At 45.5% G+C, this 25,327-nt stretch overlaps 1 protein-coding gene across 1 annotated transcript in view; it reads left to right on the top strand.

The window, feature by feature from the left end:
• LOC124798056 (cartilage oligomeric matrix protein) overlaps positions 1-25,327 on the top strand; it is a 407,969-nt gene that overhangs the window by 108,717 nt on the left and 273,925 nt on the right. The window lies entirely within an intron of this gene.

Raw genomic sequence — 25,327 nt, 5'->3', positions numbered from 1 at the left:
AATAATGGAGTGGCTTAATCTGGACATAACATACCTGAAGAACCTTATTGGCTCCTTCTCTAGCCGAATTGTGGCTCTTATGAAGGCTAGAGCCGGTGTTACACTGAATTAGCATAATGTCTGCTTAAACTAAACTAAACTCCGTCCGAACAGGCCATGAAGGCCCAACGGTACCGACCGGCCGCCGTGTCATCCTCAGCCGAGAGGCATCACTGGATGCGGATATGGAGGGTCATGTGGTCAGCACACCGCTCTCCCGGCCGTTGTCAGTTTTCGTGACCGGAGCCGCTACTTCTCAGTCAAGTAGCTCCTCAGTTTGCCTCACAAGAGCTGAGTGCACCCCGCTTTGCCAACAGCGCTGGACAGACCGGATGGTCACCCATCCAAGTGCTAGCCTAGCCCGACAGCGCTTAATTTCAGTGATCTGACGGGAACCGGTGTTACCACTGCCTTAGGGCCGTTGGCTATAATGTCTGCTTAGGGTGACTAAATTTTTGTTCCGATGTGATTATTTGCCATTGTTGGCAGTGCTCTGCAGATCATTTCCCGTAGAGTGTTGTTAATTTGCACGTGACAACAAATTTCTAGCGGTGTGATTCATCCGTAAACGTGTGCTGGACCGCGCCTGAACTGAAGGCGGCAGCGGGCAGGGTTCACGGCCGTGTCGCGGGCCCCACGCAGCCGCCCACCCTGGACGACGCCTGTTTACCGTCGCCTCCCGCTGCCTGCAGCTGGTCAGCGGACTGGGTCGCACTTCTTGCGCAATACACGCATCCTAAAAGCGGCGGGCTGGAGGCTCACCCACATGACGCCCTCTCCTGGTCCCTCTGTTGGTGATCAGTCTCTTACGTGAACGCTATTCCACTGAATTCGCTAGCGGTAGTTCGGTGGCCGGTTTCTTGTCAGACTCGAGCTTTCCCGTGCTATTGTCAGGAATGTACTCGGAAGGGCAGTGCAAGAACGTTTTGAGCAACAAAATTTGCTCATATTTCTGAACACCCAGGTTCTTTATCTGCGTTGTGTAGAAAATAGTGAGTTTTTGAGTTATGAGGTTGTCGGGCATAGTGTTCCAGTTGACACAACAGTTTTTACATTTGTTTTTTGCTTCATTTTACGAATGGTTAGCGATGCTTACACAGAGCGTTGAAAGAGGTCCTTTCGTCTGAATACAAACGCCATCTCGCTACTGCAGTCAGTTCCGAAAGAGCTCGAATACTACTGGTATACGCTACATTGAGATACGTGGATGTAGTAGAACTATAAGGAATACGACAGCTTGTTTATTTACGTTTAACCATTACCACTTTTGGATCTTCCTTTAAATCCATCGTCAGACGGCTCTTACAAGTTTTCGCGGTGAGTCCTCGCTTTGTGATTATGCCCAATAGTTGTTTGTCGCTCTGAGATAAAAGTTTCCTTTTTTTTTTCTTTATCGTAGATCACCAAACCATTCACAGACACAAACTCAAAGCAAGACTCAGAGCGGAAAACTTGCAACAGCCATCTGAGGATGGATTTTGAATGAAATCTGAAACGGGTAACAGTTAAACGCAAACATAACTTCTGTATCCTACTTGTGATTAGTTGCTGTATTCAAGCTATAATCCTTTTAATGCTACTGGAAAAGTACTTACAGACTCAGAGGCTTCCACATCTTGCGAAAGGAGACATGCTTCGTCATCGACAGAAATTTCGTAGATTACCTACATTATACAACCACACAAAAATAATTCAAACGTCTTTAACTGGGGTGAACGGGGAGACCAACGAATTGGTCCACGTCTGTCGTTCGTTGACGAGAGTAATGTGCATTAAGCCCACTCGCTCTGCTATGTGCAGGACGCTGTCAAACATAGATAACACTGCTCGACGTACGACTAGTGTTACGTCATTCAAGCATCAGACAATTTGTAGTTTGTGAATTTTCAGGAATCAATTGAAACATGTATGAGAGAAGAGCAACAATTGACTTTCACTGTCTATGTTCAAATGGTTCAAATGGCTCTGAGCACTATGGGACTTAACATCTCAGGTCATCAGTCCCCTAGAACTTAGAACTACTTAAACCTAACTAACCTAAGGACATCACACACATCCATGCCCGAGGCAGGATTCGAACCTGCGACCGTAGCGGACGCGCGGTTCCAGACTGAAGCGCCCAGAACCGCTCGGCCACCACTGTCTAGGAAATCAAGTATCACAACATCCCTGTTGACATAAAGTTTTCATTTTATTTCGATTTAAGAGATTTGTCCCCTCACACTGAAGAGTAAAAGAAACTGGTACACCTACCTAATATCGTGTAGGACCCTCACGAGCACGCAGAAGTGCCGCAACACGACGTGGCATCGACTCGACTAATGTCTGACGTACTGCTGGAGGGAACTAACACCATGAATCCTGCAGGGATGTCCATAAATCCGCAAGAGTACGAGGGGGTGGCGATTTCTTCCGAACAGCACATTTCAAGGCATCCCAGATATCCTCAATAACGTTCTTGTCTGGGGAGTTTGGTGGCCTGTGGAAGTGTTTAAACTCAGAGGAGTGTTCTTGCAGCCATTCTGCAGCAATTCTGGACGTGTGAGGTGTCGCATTATCCTGCTGGAATTGCCCAAGTCCGTAGGAATGCACAATGGGCATGAATGGATGCAGATGATCAGACAGGAAGTGTCACCTGTCAGAACCGTATCTGGCCGTAACAGGGGTCCTACATTACGCCATCTGCACACGCCCCCACCATTATAAAGCCACCGCCAGCTTGAACAGTCCGCTGCTGACATGCAGGGTCCATGCATTCATGAGGTTGTCTCCATACCCGTACTTGTCCATCCGCTCGATACAATCTGAAACGAGACTCGTCCGACCCCGGCGAGACGTAAAGCTTTGTGTCGTGCAGTCATCAAGCGCACATGAGTGGACCTTCGCCTCCGAAAGCCCATATCGATGATGTTACGTTGAATGGTTCACACACCGACACTTTTTGATATACCAGCATTGAAATCTGCAGCGGGTTGCACTAAAGTCACCTTGAACGACTCTCTTCAGTCGTCGTTGGTCCCGTTCTTGTAGGATCTCTTTTCGGCCGCGGCGATGTTGGAGATCTGATGTTTTACCGAATTCCTGATATTCACGGTACACTCGTGAAATGATCGTACGGGAAAATCCCCGCTTCATCGCTACCACGGAGATACTGCGTCCCATCGCTCGTGCGCCGACTATAACGCCGCTTTCGAACTCGCTTAAATCTTGATAACCTGCCATTGTAGCAACAGTAAATAGGCGTTGCCGACCGCTGCGCCGTACACTGCCTGTTTACATATATCTGTATTTGAATATGCATGCCTATACCAGTTTCTTTGGCGCTTCAGCGTATTACCTTGAATATATCCTGCATATCGATCATTTTCGGCGCTGTTTCTCGATAGTTTGTTACGCTTACCTTAGAAAATAATGTTTCATGTACTAAACTCACATATCACCGTTTGGAACGTTCGCTTTCCATTCTTTCTCTGAGACGCCGTGGTATCGCGCGAAGTCCACTGGCAGCCGCGTCCGGAATTAAACTCCGTTCACTACGTGCGGCGGACGAGAAAAATATGCAACTTATTCCATCACTGATTGACGAGGAAGAGTTTATCGACGAACTTGGTTTAATTCTCGGCACTGCTACACTTCGTAAACTGTCCTGCTAAGTATCGCCAGCCCTTCTCGGATCCAGGAAATAGTTAAAATCGTAACTAGTGCAAATCACTAATAAATGGCTTAAATGGCTCTGAGCACTATGGGACTCAACTGCTGTGGCCATCAGTCGCCTAGAACTTAGAACTACTTAAACCTAACTAACCTAAGGACATCACACACATCCATGCCCGAGGCAGGATTCGAACCTGCGACCGTAGCAGTCGCACGGTTCCGGACTGCGCGTCACTAATAAATATTCTATGGACAGAGTGCGAATTCAAAGGCGGAAGCGTACAGAACGATTCGAAATGGGATGACCACACAAAATTAATCGCCGGTAAGGCAGATGTCAGACTGAGATTTATCGGAAAAACTATAAGGAAATGCGCTCAACAACAAAGGAATTAGCTTAAAAAACCCTCGTTCGACTAATACCTCAATATTGCGTAGTAATTAGTGCTATCGATAGGGGATGTCAAATTGATTCCATATTTTTAGGTTTCTAGAAGGCTTTGACGCCGTTCCTCACAAGCGACTTCTAATCAAATTGCGTGCATAAGGAGTATCGACTCAGTTGCATGACTGGATTCGCGAGTTCCTGTCAGAAAGTTTACAGTTCGTAGTAACTGTCGGAAAAACATCGAGGAGAACAGAAGTACTACCTGGCGTTTCCCAGTGAGGTGTTATAGGCTCTCTGCTGTTTCTGATCTACATAAACGATATAGAAGACAATTTGAGCAGCCCTCTTAGATTATCTCAAGATGTTGCTGACATTTACTGCCTTTTAAAATCATCGGATTATTAAAATCAATTGCAAAACGATTCCGAGCGGTTCTAGGCGCTTCAGTCTGGAACCGCGCGACCGCTACGGTCGCAGGTTCGAATACTGCCTCGGGCATGGATGTGTGTGATGTCCTTAGGTTATTTAGGTTTAAGTAGTTCTAAGTTCTAGGAGACTGATGACCTCAGATGTTAAGTCCCATAGTGCTCAGAGCCATTTTGCAAAACTATTCAGATGAGATATCTGTATGGTGTGAAACGTGGCAGCTGACTCTAAACCATAAAAAGCGTGAAGTCATCCAGATGAGTACTTAAAAAAATCCGCTAAATTTCTGTTCCACGATAAATCACACAAATCTAAAGACCGTAAATTCAACTAAATACTTAGAGATTACAGTTACGAATAACTAAATTTGGGGTGACCACATAGATAGCGATGTGGTGGAGGCAGATCAAAAACGACCGTTTTTTGTCGGAACACTTAGAAAGTGCAACAGGTCTTGTAAAGAGACTGCTTACACTACGCTTGTCCGTCCCGTTCTGGAGTGCTGCTGTCCTGCGTAGGATCCGCATTAGGACTGCTGTACTGGGTAGGATTCGCATTAGATGGGACTGACGGAGGACACCGACAAAGTTCAAAGAAGTTCAAGTTCGTTTTGTGTGTGGAGGGAGAGAGTGTTACTGGAATTGGGGTGGCTATCAGTAAAACATAGGCGTTTTTCGTTGCGGTAGTGTCTTCTCATGAAATTTCAGTCACCAACTTTCTCCTCCGATTGCAAAAATATTCTGTTGGCGCCTTCCTACAAAGGGATAAATGACCATGATAATAAAATAAGAGAAACCAAAGCTCACATGGAAAGATTTAAGCGGTCATTTTCTCCGCGAGCGGTTATAGAGTGTGACGGTAGAGAAATAGCTTAAAAGTGGTTCGATAAACTCTGTGGCAGGCATTTAATTGTGAATTACAGAGTAATCATGTAGATGTAGATCATGATTGCTCGTCGGTATGACAATGATAGGGGGAGTAGATAAGATCCAAAGAAGAGGAGCACATTTCGTTACAGGTTCATTCAGCAAGCGCGAAAGCGTCACGAGGATGCTCAGCCATCTCCAGTGCCAGAGGCTGCAAAAGATGCGTTCCGCATATAGGTTGTGGTCTACTGTTAAATTTCCGAGAGGGTACATTCCTAAAATATCTAGCCAATGTACCGCTCGCGAAAAGACTACGAAGATAAAATTAGTGAGTTTCGAGACCACGGGGAGCCTTACAAGCAGTCGTTCATCCCGCGAACCATAAGCGGCTGGAGTAGAAAAAGGGGAGGTGACGTTGGTTCATAAAGTACCCTCCGCCACACACCGTAACGTGGCTTGCGGAGTATATATGTATATGTGGCAGCCTAACTGCATCCTCAAAGATTCTGGAATTCGACCACTGGGCTGGACGACATATACCACTAAAAGTCAACACATTTTCCAACTGGTTCCTTGCAACTTCAGCAAAAAAATTTCTCACGATAACAGTTCAAAGCTACGTAGGTGAGAGCAACACTAAAGTAAAAAACCAGCAGGTTTCCTCCTGTAAGGAGTTCAAGTTCGAGATGACGGCATAGCAGCCTCCGCCGAAGAAGATCCCACTACCTCCAGTCAGCTAATCTCCACGAGCTAGTACGAGGTCTCTACCTGTCAGTTACGGATGCATTCATCTGTCCTAATTGGCGCCCGTAAATAATTGTAAAACGAATCGGAATTCCACGCCCGCGCACTGGGGGAGCACATCCGATTTTCTTTTATAAGTTTTCTGTACTGCAAGAACAAGTTTTTGGACAATTGTGGATCACCAAGTCCTGGATTCAGCAACCATTTGCACTGCGACGTAGTGAAGGGTTGTTTCTCGACTGTCGTCTCGGCTTCCGTAGCGTCTAGCGAAGTTCCATTCGCGGCCTCGGCCAAAGTCCACACACTGTGTAAGGCCGTCGGCAGCTGACGTTGACGTGCACGCACACGGGACGTCCAACGTTATGAGACACAGCGCCGTCGCCCCGCGGTACGATCTGGTTAACGTGATTTTGCGCTCTCAGCGCTGTCCATCGCAGTTGTCAGCTCGGTTTGGCTCGCAAACAATACAGTCTATTCACGAAAAAGGACGCGCGTAAAATTCCTACGTTAGCTGTATTAAAACGCACACTTTCTCCCTTGTCCACATGCTTGTCGTGTTGTTCTGTCTGTGGTATTGTGATATTCCTGGCTGTGACGGCCAGTATTTTGTCTTGCTAGAAGCTCGCCTTCATGCAGCTTGATACACGTGGAGTAGCTTATGGTACAAAAGTGGAGTGAGGTACAAGCAGCAGATGGTACAGTATGTACCATTCCCGTGGCAGAATACGCCAATTGTACTGAACTTGCTTCTGATTGTTCGGTACACTTGGGTGTTAGGCGCCAAAACACCCAAATTCTCTTATTAATTCTTCACATACTTTTCATTGTATTTAACCCATTAACCCAGTTTTCTGTAAGACAATCTCTCATGGGTATCCTACGAGTCTACCGTTTTCGCTTATTACATTTTACTAGTTTTGAGAAACAAGAGTAATGATATTACAACCGAAGTGCTTCGGACTCCATCGGGTCGCTTTGACGCGGCTGGGAGACGAAGTACTTCGGCTGCGCTAGTCCCTCTGTTTCGGGTGGTCTTCAGAGCCGGACGTGTATCTCTGTTTCGGACGGACATGTCTCGGAAGTTATCAGAAAAGACTATTAAGAAAGCTATGTCGAATGTTGTAGAAGACAGTATAAAAAGTGATATTTTAAAATATAAACAGGATACATTAATGATAGGTGTCGCCTACCACCATTGTCGGTGCCACAGATCTTGCCGCCTGTAGATACTGTTGTATAGCTAGAGAAGGCCGAAATGCACGCGTTAAACTCACGCAGGCTGGCGTGAGGTCTGAAACAGGATACGTAATGAATGCTATAAAGAAAAGTATGTAGCTGCTGGAATACTTAACTTTAATCCATCATTTGTATACATCGTTCTTGATGAGACATGCTTCATACGATAACTATCAAGTGCTATGGCGCCTTGCTAGGTCGTAGCCATTGACTTAGCTGAAGGCTATTCTAACTATCTTCTCTGCAAATAAACGAGGCTTCGTCAGTGTTGCATCGCTTGCTAAGTCGTCCATACAACTGGGGCGAGTGCTAGTAAGTCTCTCTAGACCTGCCGTGTGGCGGCGCTCGGTCTGCAATTACTGACAGTGGCGACACGCGGGTCCGACGTATACTAATGGACCGCGGCCGATTTAAAAGCTACCACCTAGCAAGTGTGGTGTCTGGCGGTGACACCACAGATACAGAGACTAACCTGGGCAAGGGGCATCCCATAAAAAAAAGCACAAACACAGGTTCAAGTTCCAGGTGACAGCATAGCAGCCTCCCCCGGAGAAGACCCCACGACCGATGAGCTGTCTTCTGCGCTGGGGACACAACTTTAGAAGTCGACAGGTTGGTGAAAAGAACGGTTAGGGTCTCTTATTCAATATCTAAACATCTCTCCAGCTTCCAGATCTGACATCCAACACGACTACGCATAATTTATAGTATACAAAAAAGATACATGTCCGGGTCAGTGAGGAGATCAGCTTATAAAAAAATCACTAAATCGAACGAACTCATCTCTGACAGAGAACGCCCTTATATTTAGATTAACATTAAGTAGTACAGAAATTATTTCCATTAATTTAGCAAGGAAGTCCCATAACCTTTTAGAAAACGTGGGATTGAAAAAAAAATAGATACAACAAGATTTGAACCCTATACCGACCTAATCTGTACACCGTAACATGGTGCATCTGCACACCACGCTCAACTATGGCCTCGTTATAGGAGACTTTGGATTTTTATCTTATAGACTTCTACAGCTTTTAATCGCCAATATATTATTAACTTACATTTAATTATAACAAATCCTAACAAGAACGACACGTTTTTCATGAATCCTTAATGTGACGTGAAATAGTAAGAAATGACGTCACAAAACTCGTAGATCGCCACGTCGACGATAGCCAACTCGTCCAGTGTGCCGATGCGATGCGCGAGACAAATTACACTACTGGCCATTAAAATTGCTACACCAAGAAGAAATGCAGATGATAAACGGGTATTCATTGGACAAATATATTATACTAGAACTGATATGTGATAACATTTTCACGCAATTTGGGTGCATAGTTCCTGAGAAATCAGTACCCAGAACAACCACCTCTGGCCGAAATAACGGCCTTGATACGCCTGGGCATTGAGTCAAACAGAGCGTGGATGGCGTGTACAGGTACAGCTGCACATGCAGCTTCAACACGATACCACAGTTCATCAAGAGTAGTCACTGGCGTATTGTGACGAGCCAGTTGCTTGGCCACAATTGATCAGGCGTTTTCAATTGGTGAGAGATCTGGAGAATGTGCTGGCCAGGGCAGCAGTCGAACATTTTCTGTATCCCGAAAGGCCCGTACAGGACCTGCAAAATGCTGTCATGCATTATCCTGCTGTAATGTAGGGTTTCGCAGGGATCGAACGAAGGGTAGAGCCACGGGTCGTAACACGTCTGAAATGTAACGTCCACTGTGCAAAGTGACGTCAATGCGACCAAGAGGTGACCGAGACGTGTAACCAATGGCACCTCATACCATCACGCCGGGTGATACGCCAGTATAGCAATGACGAATACACGCTTCGAATGTGCGTTCACCGCGATGTCGCCAAACACGGATGCGACCATCATGATACTGTAAACAGAGCCTGGATTCATCCGAAAAAAGGACTTTTTGCCATTCGTGCACCCAGGTTCGTCTTGAGTACATCATCGCAGGCGCTCCTGTCTGTGATGCAACGTCAAGGGTAACCGCAGCCATGGTCTCCGAGCTGATAGTCCATGCTGCTGCAAACGTCGTCGAACTGCTCTTGCAGTCGGTTGTTGTCTTGCAAAAGTTCCCATCTGTTGACTCCGGGATCGAGACGTGGCTGCACGATCCGTTACAGCCATGCGGATAAGATGCCTGTCATCTCGACTACTAGTGATACGAGGTCGTTGGGATCCAGCATGGCGTTCCGTATTACCCACCTGAACCCACCGATGTCATATTCTGCTACCGGTCATTGGATCTCGACCAACGCGAGCAGCAATGTCGCGATACGATAAACCGCAATGGCGATAGGCTACAATCCGACCTTTATCAAAGTCGGAAACGTGATGGTACGTATTTCTCTTCCTTACACGAGGCATCACAACAACATTTCACCAGGCAACGCCGGTCAACTGCTGTTTGTGTATGAGAAATCGGTTGGAAACTTTCCTCATGTCAGCACGTTGTAGGTGTCGCCGCCGGTCCCAACCTTGTGTGAATGCTCTGATTAGCTAATCGTTTACATATCACAGCATCCTCTTGCTGTCGGTTAAATTTAGCGTATGTGGCACGTCATCTTCGTGGTGTAGCAATTTTAATGGCCAGTAGTGTACGTGACCTGTTGCTCCGTAGATTTCCTTCGAAACGTTTGCTGGCGCTCTAGGTTTATACCTACACTCCTGAAAATAAGAACACATTGACACCGGTGTGTGAGACCCACCATAATTGCTCCGGACACTGCGAGAGGGCTGTACAAGCAATGATCACACGCACGGCACAGCGGACACACCAGGAACCGCGGTGTTGGCCGTCGAATGGCGCTAGCTGCGCAGCGTTTGTGCACCGCCGCCGTCAGTGTCAGCCAGTTTGCCGTGGCATACGGAGCTCCATCGCAGTCTTTAACACTGGTAGCATGCCGCGACAGCGTGGACGTGAACCGCATGTGCAGTTGACGGACTTTGAGCGAGGGCGTATAGTGGGCATGCGGGAGGCCGGGTGGACGCACCGCCGAATTGCTCAACACGTGGGGCGTGAGGTCTCCACAGTACATCGATGTTGTCGCCAGTGGTCGGCGGAAGGTGCACGTGCCCGTCGACCTGGGACCGGACCGCAGCGACGCACGGATGCACGCCAAGACCGTAGGATCCTACGCAGTGCCGTAGGGGACAGCACCGCCACTTCCCAGCAAATTAGGGACACTGTTGCTCCTGGGGTATCGGCGAGGACCATTCGCAACCGTCTCCATGAAGCTGGGCTACGGTCCCGCACACCGTTAGGCCGTCTTCCGCTCACGCCCCAACATCGTGCAGCCCGCCTCCAGTGGTGTCGCGACAGGCGTGAATGGAGGGACGAATGGAGACGTGTCGTCTTCAGCGATGAGAGTCGCTTCTGCCTTGGTGCCAATGATGGTCGTATGCGTGTTTGGCGCCGTGCAGGTGAGCGCCACAATCAGGACTGCATACGACCGAGGCACACAGGGCCAACACCCGGCATCATGGTGTGGGGAGCGATCTCCTACACTGGCCGTACACCACTGGTGATCGTCGAGGGGACACTGAATAGTGCACGGTACATCCAAACCGTCATCGAACCCATCGTTCTACCATTCCTAGACCGGCAAGGGAACTTGCTGTTCCAACAGGACAATGCACGTCCGCATGTATCCCGTGCCACCCAACGTGCTCTAGAAGGTGTAAGTCAACTACCCTGGCCAGCAAGATCTCCGGATCTGACCCCATTGAGCATGTTTGGGACTGGATGAAGCGTCGTCTCACGCGGTCTGCACGTCCAGCACGAACGCTGGTCCAACTGAGGCGCCAGGTGGAAATGGCATGGCAAGCCGTTCCACAGGACTACATCCAGCATCTCTACGATCGTCTCCATGGGAGAATAGCAGCCTGCATTGCTGCAAAAGGTGGATATACACTGTACTAGTGCCGACATTGTGCATGCTCTGTTGCCTGTGTCTATGTGCCTGTGGTTCTGTCAGTGTGATCATGTGATGTATCTGATCCCAGGAATGTGTCAATAAAGTTTCCCCTTCCCGGGACAATGAATTCACGGTGTTCTTATTTCAATTTCCAGGAGTGTATAAACGGACAACATAACGACCGCCAGCCTCACTTTGATCCGTGAGACAAGGTTAAAATAGTCACTTCTTTTGTACCAGCAATCCAGCTACTTTCAAAAGACACTCAGGTCAGACCCCACTACACTGGAGAAAGAGCACCTCTCTGTTTCCAGCTCCTCCGTAAACAACACAGGATCATAGCTGAAAGTCAAACAGAATAAGAAGAGACAAAAGAATGCCACATTTCAAATTTGCATTAGAGCAAAACATAATTTATTACTGTATTCTAATAATCTTCGCCGTATCCACCTCTTTAAACAACTTCTCCAGCGAGCAGAAAGCTACACACAGTGCAATGCAGACTGTTAATATAGTCCACGTGTGCGTCCAATAAACAGCGACACCCGGCTTGAAAATAGGCAAACGACTATGCCAGTAATTTCGCCAGTACACGTGAAGGCACCGTTCGATTCTTTTCGCACGGGGAGAACTGCTCCACTGATAAAGACTACCAACGTCCAAAATACACTCGAAACGCTACCTCACCCCCAGAGAGCAAAGAACTAGCTTCATGCGCTCCACGAGGGCTGTCGGCCCACTCGGATTTCGCAAGCTGCCAAAACGCTCGACAAAATTATCTACCATTTATCCCTTCCAGCCAGTCATAATCAGGAGCCGAATGTACATATTTTCATTGGGCATTTCCTCTTCCCACTTATAGTTCTTCCGTAAGGTCCTGCTTGATGCCGTGTCTCGTAACTTTTTTTTACAGTGGCTGTCGCAAAACACTGGCCACCATGGGATATCACTGAGCTGTAAGCCAGCCATGTAGGCTCCGCCCACAACGCATTTAGCAGGATTAAGGTCAGGCCTGAGGCCCAGAATGATTGACTTCTGACTCAAACGCGGACAGTCACATTTGTCATCGTCTTCTCCTGCTAGCGGCGAGTGTCTGACGAGTCTACCTCCTTCAAGGACTTTACACAATATTGATTCGGACTTAAATGGTATCGGAGAAACATGCGGCTTCATGGCAAAGTCTCTAAGTCTTAAGAAAGCCTAGCAAGTGCCAACCACAACATTCCGTATGAATTACAAGCATGAACTTTATGTGGATTAGAGTAAACCAACCCACCACGTCCTGGTCTCACAGAAAGAATTTGTAGCTCAAGGGCCCCCCAGAATCTGCCGCCATCCCTAATGGTTAGATCTCGCCTTATGACGTTGCTGCGTGTCGGGTCACACCCATAAAGAAACCTGTCGTAATTAAAATCGAAATCGCGGAACTATTCCTCCAAATCCTTGTTGCAACAGGCTCGGAAGTAATACTTTACAGTCTGTCTCATTGATTCTGTTCACTGCGACAGTGGTATTCCGAACTGCAATAATCAGCTCGTGTCTCGCTTGACATTTTTATACCATGCTCAGGCGGGAGTTTATGAAATCCCTTGTGAGTGTGGCAAACGTTACATAGGGCAAACCACACGCACTGTAGAGGAACGATGCGTCGAACACCAGCGGTACACACGTCTTCTTCAGTCCAACAAATCAGCAGTTGCCGAACATTGCATTTCTACTGGTCATGCCGTGGATTATAAAGGTGTTAAGATTTTAACTACTGCTTCATCTTTCTGGGACTCAGTTGTTAAGGAAGCTGTAGAAATACAACTAGCCGACAACCTGCTAAACCGTGACGAAGGATTTCATCTTGACAATGCTTGGAAACCGCTTATTTCACACCTTCGTTCGGAAAGAATTTATACATCTTCACTTCCGACAGATGTTACCACTTTTAAAGATTAATTATTTATTTACAAGCACGGTGGATTCGCAGCAGCACTATTTTGTTTGCACTCTGCGCTTGTATGTTTATCTTTGCTATATACATCTTATCTATGACTAGCGCAGTAGTGGCGACTTTGATATCTTTGACGCATGCGCTTTCAATCCTTAGCAGCCTTGTATCACGTGACTCTCCATATAAATAGGCACGCGCAAACGTTACGAACTCAGTCTCTGACTCGCCTTGAAGATGGATGGGAGGTATCTAGCCGAAATATCGCAAGACGAATTGTCGCTGTCCCGAGTGCACGCCCGAAAGATGATGGAACAAAACTGAACGTGTTTATTTATACATATTATATACAGGGTTATTACAAATGATTGAAGCGATTTCACAGCTCTACAATAACTTTATTATTTGAGATATTTTCACAATGCTTTGCACATACATAAAAAAACTCAAAAAGTTTTTTTAGGCATTCACAAATGTTCGATATGTGCCCCTTTAGTGATTCGGCAGACATCAAGCCGATAATCAAGTTCCTCCCACACTCGGCGCAGCATATCCCCATCAATGAGTTCGAAAGCATTATTGATGCGAGCTCGCAGTTCTGGCACGTTTCTTGGTAGAGGAGGTTTAAACACTGAATCTTTCACATAACCTCACAGAAAGAAATCGCATGGGGTTAAGTCGGGAGAGCGTGGAGGCAATGACATGAATTGTTGATCATGATCTCCACCACGACCGATCCATCGGTTTTCCAACCTCCTGTTTAAGAAATGCTTCTGCTTTAGCCTTTTCCGTAAGATTTTCCAAACCGTCGGCTGTGGTACGTTTAGCTCCCTGCTTGCTTTATTCGTCGACTTCCGCGGCTACGCGTGAAACTTGCCCGCACGCGTTCAACCGTTTCTTCGCTCACTGCAGGCCGACCCGTTGATTTCCCCTTACAAAGGCATCCAGAAGCTTTAAACTGCGCATACCATCGCCGAAAGGAGTTATCAGTTGGTGGATCTTTGTTAAACTTCGTCCTGAAGTGTCGTTGCACTGTTATGACTGACTGATGTGAGTGCATTTCAAGCACGACATACGCTTTCTCGGCTCCTGTCGCCATTTTGTCTCACTGCTCTCTCGAGCGCTCTGGCGGCAGAAAACTGAAGTGCGGCTTCAGCCGAACAAAACTTTGAGTTTTTCTTCGTATCTGTAGTGTGTCGTGACCATATGTCAATGAATGGAGCTACAGTGAATTTATGAAATCGCTTCAATCATTTGTAATAGCCCTGTAGAAGCGTCTGTATTATGTTTTTCTGTCCTTTTAAGTTTTTTGATCATTATCGATAGGCGCCTATTGGATACAACCGGCTGTTAACACGCATGTTCGTGGTTCGATTCCATTTGACCTCCTTCGTATTTCTGGGGAGGAAAAGTCCGGAATGGATCTCTTCACAGACTCGTGATGTCATACAATCTAGTTTCTTGGGTGAATAAATCAGTTAAAATGACACGTAAACCGCCCAAGGGGCGTCAAATAGAAAGGATCTTTCTTGGGTGAATAAATCAGTTAAAATGACACGTAAACCGCCCAAGGGGCGTCAAATAGAAAGGATAATGCCGAGCTGGCAGGCAGACGACATTTACTTAAGGGCAATCGTTAGTTGCTGGGTATAACGATTCTTAATGTTTGCAGAAACAGTTGGCAAATGCGCTAACTGTGACACTGCTCAGTAATGTTAGCGCAGTTTCACTTTCATTGGCACCCAAACATAAGATAGCACGCTGAAATTTCTCATAAAAGGTAAGTAACACATCTTTCCCGTGTGTAGATATGAAAACCGTTAACGAGGAAATAACTCATGAGATCCTCAGCACCAAAGTCTTGCATTTTCTTTTATTCCCTGAATAAAAACGTTGCGTTTATTAAGTGAATGTGGAATCTAGTGAGTCTTTCTCTATGTCCATTTCTCAGTAAACAAGTAGCGAATCTATTATACGTCCAGACATCGCTATAAAACCAAAACTCATTAGGAATGGAATTTATAGAGGGCTGGTAATTTAAGCAACAACTCTCGCCTGGTAACAGTCGATATGAATTAGGCCTTGTTTGCTTCCACGAAGAATGTAAGGTTAGGCGAATAACGAATGAGTCCAGTTTGGTGCCCGTCAAGTAATTAAGCTGACCGTGCGGTCGTTTAGCACCGATTCATACAATGGCAGAATTATGAGCGCCATTTCTTGGAGCAAGTAATTGCTGCAGAGGAGAGGAAGAAACAAACGAAGCGGTTTGCGTACGCTGTATGCCGGGTGTAATCGTTAAGAAAGAAACACGCTGTCTGCATCCATTTACATCTACATCTACATCATCTACTTAGCTCAAGACAGTTCTTCCTTTACACTACGCTCCCATATAAGTAGCGGTTACCTGTACGAATATATGCGTGTCAAGATTCATCAATGAAATCTACACAGCTTCCAGTATGAAGAACGTCTTATGCAGTCAAAAATTTCAAATATATCTTCGCCGAGCGAATAACTCTTTTCTTTGCGCTTTTTGAAGGAAAAGAGACTAATAATTAAATCAGCGCTGAAGAGCTTTTTCGAAATTTACTTTAGTACAGGTAATAGATACTTTACGAAAGTGGTATTAATTCACTCGCGTCCCTATTACAGAGTTGATATCTACTTTGAAAAAGAGAATCCACAAAACTGCTATGTGTGTTTCAGAGAGGTGTGTTATAGTTGTTACCGGTCGGTTCGATTAGTGTGAAGACGTTACGGGAATAGTCCTTGAGCTTAGATTTGAATCCTAGAACGGAAGACAAAGTTCTTTTCGCCAAACACTGGTGAGGAAGTTCAGAGAACTGGCATTCGTGACAAAAAGCAGAGTTGGTTGATTTGGAGGAGGGGACCAAACGGCGAGGTAGTCGGTTCCATCGGATTAGGGAAGGATGGGAAAGAGAGACGGCTGTGTCCTTTTCAAAGGAACCATGACGGCATATGCCTGAAGCGACTTACGGAAATCATGGAAAACCTAAATAAGGATGGCCGGACACGGGCTTGAACCGTCGTCTTCCCGAATGCGAGTCCAGTGTGCTACCCACTGTGCCATCTTGCTCGGTGACAGAAAGCGGAACGATTCTGTTGTCTTCCACACTCAGAGCATTAAGGGAAAAAATATGGAAAATCAGGGCTCGTACACAGGCATACAAGTAGTCTTTTTTTCCCGTGCTCCATTTGCCAGTACTGAGCGAGGCAGCGCAGTGGTTATAATACTCGACTCGCATACGGGAGTACGGTGGTTCAAGCCCGTGTCCGTTTTCCGAGATTTCGCTAAATCGTTCCAGGCAAAATCCGGAACGGTTCCTTTTAAAGGGCACGACCGATTTCATTCCCCATTCTTGAATCCAAGCTTGTGCTTCGTCTCTAATGACCTCGATGTCGACGGGACATTAAACCCCAATCTTCCCCCTTCCATTTGTAGAAATGATAAAAAAAGGACTAGCTATGGTAAATCATACTTTCCACCACGCAGTGCGCAGAGTTTCGGGGAATAAGTGTGTAGTTGTTGATATATGAAGTTCCATGCGCGGTATCTAGATTATCTCACACTGAACACAATATAATATTCAACTCACAAAATATTTGTTCCAAATTTCGGTCACAGTTCAGTCTTAGAAACGAAAGAGGGAGCCACATGGACTTTTAATGCTATAAACATTCAAGTTACGGGGAGTCACATGTTAGGAATTGCTAAAAGCGACAGGAAAACAATCATATTGATCAGGGACAGACTGAAGTGAAAGACATAATTAGATTATAATGAAACTTAAATGGAAGTAGCGTCAACACTTACGTAAGCAATTGGACCCAGGATTCCAACAGATAAATAAAACACCGAGTCAATGACCTAATGGAAGGTGGGAAGATGACGTTAGCAAGATCAGCAAGTAAACGTACAGCTGAATATCAGAATGCATGTTAAAGTCTAGAGGAAGCCATTACCCAGCAGCATACGATGTCGACGCAGATAGTTGGCAACACTGTCTTTTTCGTAGAAAAGGAGAGTTTTGTGTTATTTTTATTATCTAATGAAACATTATGGTCCATCGTCATAGAACGGATACTATGGGAAAAATAAATAGATTATACTCTCGGAGGAGCTCAGAAGTTAGGGGCAGCTTCCTTGACACTGAAACCAGAGAGTAAGCAGCGGCTTCCTCGTTTCGCAGAGGACAGGAGCGTCCAGCTGCGGGCAGGAGCAAACGACCTCTGGAGAGTCCAGTTTTTACCGTAGACAACCTCTGGCGGCCATCCAGGGCAGAGCGGCCCGTTCAGCTGACCACGTGACTCAACAGCTACAGCCACTGTGCTTCAGATGGCTGCATACGCACTGAGCAGTCATGGAATCACACTGACGGGAAAAAATCGCTACACGAAGAAGGAGTTTGTGCGCTATAAAAGAAAGGTACTTGGCGTGTTTCTACATCTGAAAGATGGCGTCTATTCGAATTTCGTACTAGTCGCATAAGAATGACCTTTGAGACTCGACGTGGTGAGTTGAAGTTAGTCAAGAATACCTTTAAGGCGACAAGGATGCAATTATTAACACTTCGCTGAGTTTCAACGAGGTCGTGTGATAGGGCTTCGAGAGGCTGGATGTTCCTTCTGCGACACTGCAGGAAGACTTGGCAGGAATGTAACCACTGTAAATGATCGCTGGCTGCGGTAATCATGAGAATGTACGACCACAAGGAGACTGGGCACGTGGCATTGTCGTGAGGGAAGACCATGGCTCTGTCGCATCGTAATGTATCTGCAACAGCAATTTAGGCAGCAGTTGGCACCACAGTGACACAACGAACTGGTATCACTTACTTCGAAGACAGCTCTGAGCCAGATGCCCTGTAGCGTGCGTTCCGCTGACCCCAGTTCACCGCCAATGGTGTCAAGTGATAGCTCATTGGAGAACAGGAGGAGAACAGGATGAAGGACTGTTGTATTTCCTGATGAAGGCTGGTTTTGCGTTGCTGCCAGTGATGTCCGTGTGTTGGTTAGAAGCAGATCAGTTGAGGGTCTGCAACCAACCAGTCTCTGTGCTAGACACGTTGGACCTACACCAGGAATTATGATCTGGGTTTCAATTTTGTATGACAGCAGGAGCTTTTTGACTGCAAATTTGTTCTTCAGAGTGGCGATTCGACCTGTTGTGCTGCCATTCACGAACAGCATTCCGGGAGGGGCGGGGGGTCTTTTCAACAGGATAACGCTCGCCCACATATCGCTGTTGCAACGAACATGCTGTACGGAGTGTGAGCATGTTACCCTGACCTGCTCTACAGTCGAGCACTTATGGGAAATCATCGGACGACAATTCCAGCGTCATCCGCAAACAGCACTAACCGTCCCTATACTGATCTATCGGAACTACGTCCCACAAACTGACGTCCGGCACTTGTACAACACAGGGCATTCACGTTTGAATGCTTGGATTCAACATTCTGGCAGTTACACCGGTTATTGATGCACCAGCATCTCGTGCTTACATTGACCTGTTAATCAATTAAATATGTTATTTAGGTAAAAGCGTTCTCAAAATTTCCTTAAACTACATTAATTATTTTTTGGTGTTGCGACTTTTTTTCCGTCTGTGTACTTGGCCGCGTGACCGTTGCAGCGATTCATTGCTCCTCTCACAACGGAATCGTTCGCTGAACTTACGTGCTAAAGAAACATGATTGGTAAACGCGACGTTTTAATAATGTTTGGCAAATAATGAACAGTTGATACCTGAAAGCCTGCTACATTGATGCCCCACTCGATCGCATTTGTTCAGTTCTTAACAGGTGTCTTAGTGAAAGCGCATCAGGGCTGACAGTACAGCGAAATGACCAAATCATTAGCGCGAGTGCGGTACGCTGCATGGTGGTGGTACATGACTCTGGTGCAGAGCTTAACTGTCAGTACTGTGACGTCCCGACAGAAAACTGGGCTTAGGTCACGGCACAATCTATTGCTTGGCTGGAGGGCATTCTCAGGTGCAGCCAGTGGACGTTCCTTCGTGGTGATTAACCAACGAGCATCAACTGAGTTACAAAAGCTCCTTTGCGGCAGATTTGTGATGTTGTCACTGTCGCCGTCTTAGGCTGTGTCTCCGGAAAGTGAGTCTCCAAGCAGCAAGTGGACTGTGGATGGCTAAGAAGCCAAATGAAAGCTCTATCTAATGAAATCACAACTTCATTCACCACATACGTGCCAATAATAAATCGAGGTGGTCTAAGTGGCTCGAACATGCTAGCACTCGCCACCGTCCTAACTGTATATCCCCGAAGTCTTTTGCAGCAGCGGCAAAATAAAGTAATTTAGTTGTTTTCTGCAAGAGATGATTTACAGCTTTTAAATACTTTCCAAAATTAATAATTTGGCACAATAGCTCTACGTCATTTCTTTATAGAGAAAGTCCGTAAATCGGTAGTGCTTTAATAGACAAGTGATATACATCAATTGTGCCAAACCCTGATTTTTGAAAGACTCTCGGTCACCTTCTTGTGCGTACAAAAATTCGTCCCACCTCTGGAATGTTCCGGACTCTGCTGCTTCGTGCATATAAGGACACCTTAAATCGCCGGCAGTCAACAATTACAACTTCTCAAGGCGGTGACGGCGACAACCGTCGAAACTCGAGAGTTAGATAACTCGCTTGATGGGGCTCGAGAATCGAGGGGACTTTATTCTGTTTATCTAACTGCTACCGCCCCTGTGACGAAAGGCAATTGGCTAATCTCGAGCCTTTATACGCAACGCCACACTATGACGCGTAAAACACAGTGGGTGCTCTACCGCACATAAATCTTGACTCTTATTACAGCAGTTTGCGTTTGATGGTAGCCACAGAACTTCCTTGGCATATTTCGCTCTACTACTTGAACCATATACTTATACTGTAATAATAACGACTGTTTCAAACATACATAATGCAGTCTTTGTTTTCTTCCTCGCACCATGTTGGCAGCCCACATTTAATGCTTCTGTTATGGAAAAATTCCAGTCCTTCTATTTCGTTTGTTTATTGTTATGCGGAAACCCAAGACAATAGCCATTTGATTCACTGTTCGGTGAAGCTGCAGCTACAGAGAAAAAAGATTTACCATGTAAGGCATGTCTGAATCAACGCACAATTCCTGGAGCATTTTGGGTCCGGTGACAATCCCGTTCACCAGTGGCCGACACTGCAGAGCATTTATGGTCTAGTCTCGCAGATACTAACAACGTCACCCGCTCCTCCCTTCGATTCGAACGCGAAATTGATTCAAGCTGCGCAACGACCTGGCAAAATTGGACTGTCGACGCCTGGAAAAAGTTCTATAGTTAAAGTGATTGCCCATGACCGATGAACACACCACCATCCAGTTTCTTTCTTTAGACGTTTATCAAAGATGTTGTTTACGCACTACCAATGCCCATGTTGTATTATTTTTTAAATTTTTTACGACAACCTATATGAGCATAATTAAGAACATAATCAATTACTGTATCTCCGTGGACAGTATGTCATATTTTTCCAAACGACCCATGTTCTTCGCGTATCTCACAACTCATGCACTGAAACTCTTTATCGTAAAATGCACTTGATAGGCCCCCATACGACAATCGGATTTTTGTAGCACTTCTAATTCAGAATCCAAATTTACCTCTTCCTAGTAAGTCCGGTGCAACTCTCAAAAATTCTTGAGAAAATCGTGTTCGAAGTTTTCCGACCACGTTTATCATGCTAACGTAAGAGAGATATTTTTCGAGAAGCAGTGTGGCTCTGTTGCAGACTGTTCGCTTGCTGCGAGGGAGGGCGAGGTGGCTGAGGTCTATTTCACGTGGAATCAAATTTTTAAACAAAGGCCCATGTTCTTCGAGTACTTCCGTTAAGTGGAGAATATATAACGCGCACGAGAATGGTAATCGCTTGATAGAGTCCCCTTTCGGTCATTACCATTTTTCTTTTATCTGTTTAATTCAAATACCTATATCATTTAAACATAAAATTCATCAAATGAAAGAAGTATGTATTGTAATTTGTGGTTATATATTGAACAAAAATCCATTTTTCATTACAAACAAAAATTTTTAATTCTGTATAAAGGATGGTCAACGAAGGTTGTATAACTTTAAAAAATTACAATTTCAATTTTTTCTTTATTTTTGTTTTTACGTCTCGCTTAAGCGAGAACACACAGCGACAGAGCACTCTACCACAGGGCCACAAAGCTTTTCGAAAAACAAAAATATTAAAAAATCTACCTTATTTTAGCATATTAAATGTGGTCGGAATCTTCAAAGTCCTTTCTCTCGAGAATTTTTGCATGGAATTGCTCTGGGAGAGGTATATTTGAGTTCTGAACATCACGTACCATAAATATAAAAAATTAAAAAAGATAACGTACACGATAGAGCAATGCGATTAACGCTTGAGACATAGATAGAGCAATGCGATTAACGCTTGAGAAACTTGGAGAATGTCTGCATCTAGGGCGGGGTGTTTCGGACAACTAAAACCAGAAATGCTCCGTAGGATGTGGGGCGCTAGTCGTTGACGCGAGTGCGTGGTCGGCGGTCGGCGGTCGGCGGTCGGCATTCGGCATCCCCGTGGGAGAACCGGACAGGCTGCTGGAGCCTCCATATTCCAGCCGTGGCCTTCACTGGAGGCCCTGTTCGTCGTACACTCTTTCTTGGCGGGACAACTGTCGTGATCCAGAACTGATGTTTGCGCTGCGCTGTACACAGCCTTGGAGACCCGGCGTATAAACCAATCGCTACAGGACTGCTTCAACTAGTCGTCTAATTCTATATGACTTTAACATCAAACTGATAGGCAGACACTGTTACCCGTTCACTTCCAGTCGACTAGTGCTTTTCTGAAGGCCCTGAAGCTCTTATTTCACTGCTTGATAGATTGCGGGGGACAGACAGACGCCAAATTACAGTACTGGACAATAACACTGTAAAAATCTGCATATTCGTCCAGACTCTGCAAATCACTGTGAAGTGCTTGATAGGACGTGTTCCTTATTGATGCCCTCGTAATGGACGGGAAGAATGACTGTTTAAATAGCACCGTATGTGTTGTAATTAGTCTAATAATGCCTTTGCGACACCTGCAGCTGAGGTAGAAGATTGCTGTAGCATTTTTCTGAATTCATCACTTACTATTGGTTATTGAAAAATTGTCAGTAGGCTTACTTGAGATAGATGACGCATCAGGTTTTTCATTGTTTCCTTGACGGTCTTGAGAAAGTCAAACGAACACGTGACCATCCGTTCAATATCCCGTGTTAGTCCTCTTTGGTATGCAGCTGGTACATTAGAGAAATATTCTACAATGTTTCATCTGAGTGTTTTGCAAACAGTGTCCTTTGTAGACTGACTGCATTTTTTGAATATTCCACCAATGAAACGAAATTTGCCACCCACGTTATTTACGATTTATCCTATATGAACACGGCATTTTATTTCCCAACAGGTTGTTACGTCCAGATATTTGTATAAGGTGGCTGGTTCCAACTGTAACTTATTGACGTTAGTAGCCATAGGATATTACTTTTCTGCTTCTGTGAAGCCCACAGTTTTACGTTTCTAAACATTTAAAGCAAGTTTACAATTTATCATCTGTGTGAAATATTATAAAAATATAACTGAATATAGACAGTAATGTATTGTAGATAATGGCATAATCTGCAAAAAAACCTTAGATTGCTATCAATATTATCTGACGGGTCATTAAAACACGACGTGAGAATCAAGGCCTCAACACACGCACGCACTTCGACATACGAGTATGTTGACCCTCCATCCAACATAATATTCTGCGCCCTCGCTACCAAGAAATCCTCAGTTCAGTAACAGTTGTCATTTGGCAGCCTACATGATTTTGCTTTCCGTAGTAAAGCATCTGAGCGATATTAAATCGTATGTTCTCGAAAGTCGAGAAATACCACATCCGTCTAATCGCCTTTGTTCTTAGAGAAAGACCAGACTTTGTTGTCAAATGAAAAGTGCGTCTAAGTAAACGGTGATTTGTATAGTAAAATAAAAAAAATGCGTTAGAGGAAGATAAAATTTCTTTATTTACCTTCAGAGTTATCTCCTTGGTCAAAATATGTATTTACAGCGTTTGTCAAGCTCCTGGAATCTGTAAACGATGGCTTTTTCGAATTCGATCCGAACTTTGATTTCATACACCTTGGTAAACCCGGATTATGTATGAACTAAAGCTGCCCTCAACCCATAGATTGGTTTGAACATAAGACCTTTACTAGGCATCGCCCTGTTAGGTGTGTTACGCCCATGCTTTGCTCCGACCTTTGAACTGAGTTGTCAGGCAGTTGCATGAGACCTACAGCCCGACAAGGGCTCCGAAATACGATGCAACTTCGTATTTTTCACATTTGAGAATCTTTGTCAAGGGTGAATAAAGCAATAAGCAACAGAAATAATCCTAGAACTGGTTGGGTATCGACCACTGTAGCCTTCTAGTCCGACTCTTAAGTAGCCACCGAGCTACGAAATGTGTGGTTTTCGAGAATTTCATTGTGGTGGGAGAAAGCGGATCACAGTGTATATACTACGCAAATCACCGCACGATGCATAAGGGACGGTACCTGGAAAAAGGAGCAAGGAAAAGAACTGTCTACAGTGTGTTACAAAAAGGTACGGCCAAACTTTCAGGAATCATTCCTCACAAACAAATAAAGAAAAGATGTTATGTGCACATGTGTTCGGAAACACTTAATTTCCATGTTAGAGCTCATTTTAATTTCGTCAGTATGTACTGTACTTCCTCGATTCACCGCCAGTTGGCCCAATTGAAGGAAGGTAATGTTGACTTCGGTGCTTGTGTTGACATGCGACTCATTGCTCTACAGTACTAGCATCAAGCACATCAGTACGTAGCATCTACAGGTTAGTGTTCATCACGAACGTGGTTTTGCAGTCAGTGCAATGTTTACAAATGCGGAGTTGGCAGATGCCCATTTGTTGTATGGATTAGCACGGGGCAATAGCCGTGGCGCGGTACGTTTGTATCGAGACAGATTTCCAGAACGAAGGTGTCCGGACAGGAAGACGTTCGAAGCAATTGATCGGCGTCTTAGGGAGCACGGAACATTCCAGCCTATGACTCGCGACTAGGGAAGACCTAGGACGACGAGGACACCTGCAATGGACGAGGTAATTCTTCGTGCAGTTGACGATAACCCTAATGTCAGCGTTAGAGAAGTTGCTGCTGTACAAGGTAACGTTGACCACATCACTGTATGGAGAGTGCTACGGGAGAACCAGTTGTTTCCGTACCATGTACAGCGTGTGCAGGCACTGTCAGCAGCTGATTGGCCTCCACGGGTACACTTCTGCGAATGGTTCATCCAACAATGTGTCAATCTCATTTCAGTGCAAATGTTCTCTTTACGGATGAGGCTTCATTCCAACGAGATCAAATTGTAAATTTTCACAACCCACATGAGTGGGTTGACGAGAATCCGCACGCAATTGTGCAATCACGTCATCAACACAGATTTTCTGTGAACGTTTGGGCAGGCATTGTTGGTGATGTCTTGATTGGGCCCCATGTTCTTCCACCTACGCTCAATGGAGCACGTTATCATGATTTCATACGGGATACTCTACCTGTGCTACTAGAACATGTGCCTTTACAAGTACTACACAACATGTGGTTCAATGAGGTTCATGCACGATGGAGCTCCTGCACATTTCAGTCGAAGTGTTCGTACGCTTCTCAACAACAGATTCGGTGACCGATGGATTGGTAGAGGCGGACCAATACCATGGCCTCCACGCTCTCCTGACCTCAACCCTCTTGACTTTCATTTATGGGGGCATTTGAAAGCTCTTGTCTACGCAACCCCGGTACCAAATGCTCTGTGGACGGCTGTGATACAATACGCCATTCTCCAGGGCTGCATCAGTGCATCAGGGATTCCATGCGACGGAGGGTGGTTGCATGTATCCTCGCTAGCGGAGGACATTTTGAACATTTCCTGTAACAAAGTGTTTGAAGTCACGCTGGTACGTTGTGTTGCTGTGTGTTTCCATTCCATGATTAATGTGATTTGA

Source organism: Schistocerca piceifrons, chromosome 5 (assembly GCF_021461385.2).
Source record: "Schistocerca piceifrons isolate TAMUIC-IGC-003096 chromosome 5, iqSchPice1.1, whole genome shotgun sequence".
Classification (NCBI taxonomy): Eukaryota; Metazoa; Arthropoda; class Insecta; order Orthoptera; family Acrididae; genus Schistocerca; species Schistocerca piceifrons.
Note: the sequence above shows the minus strand (reverse complement) of the source record. Positions and strands in the feature narration are given on the sequence as shown.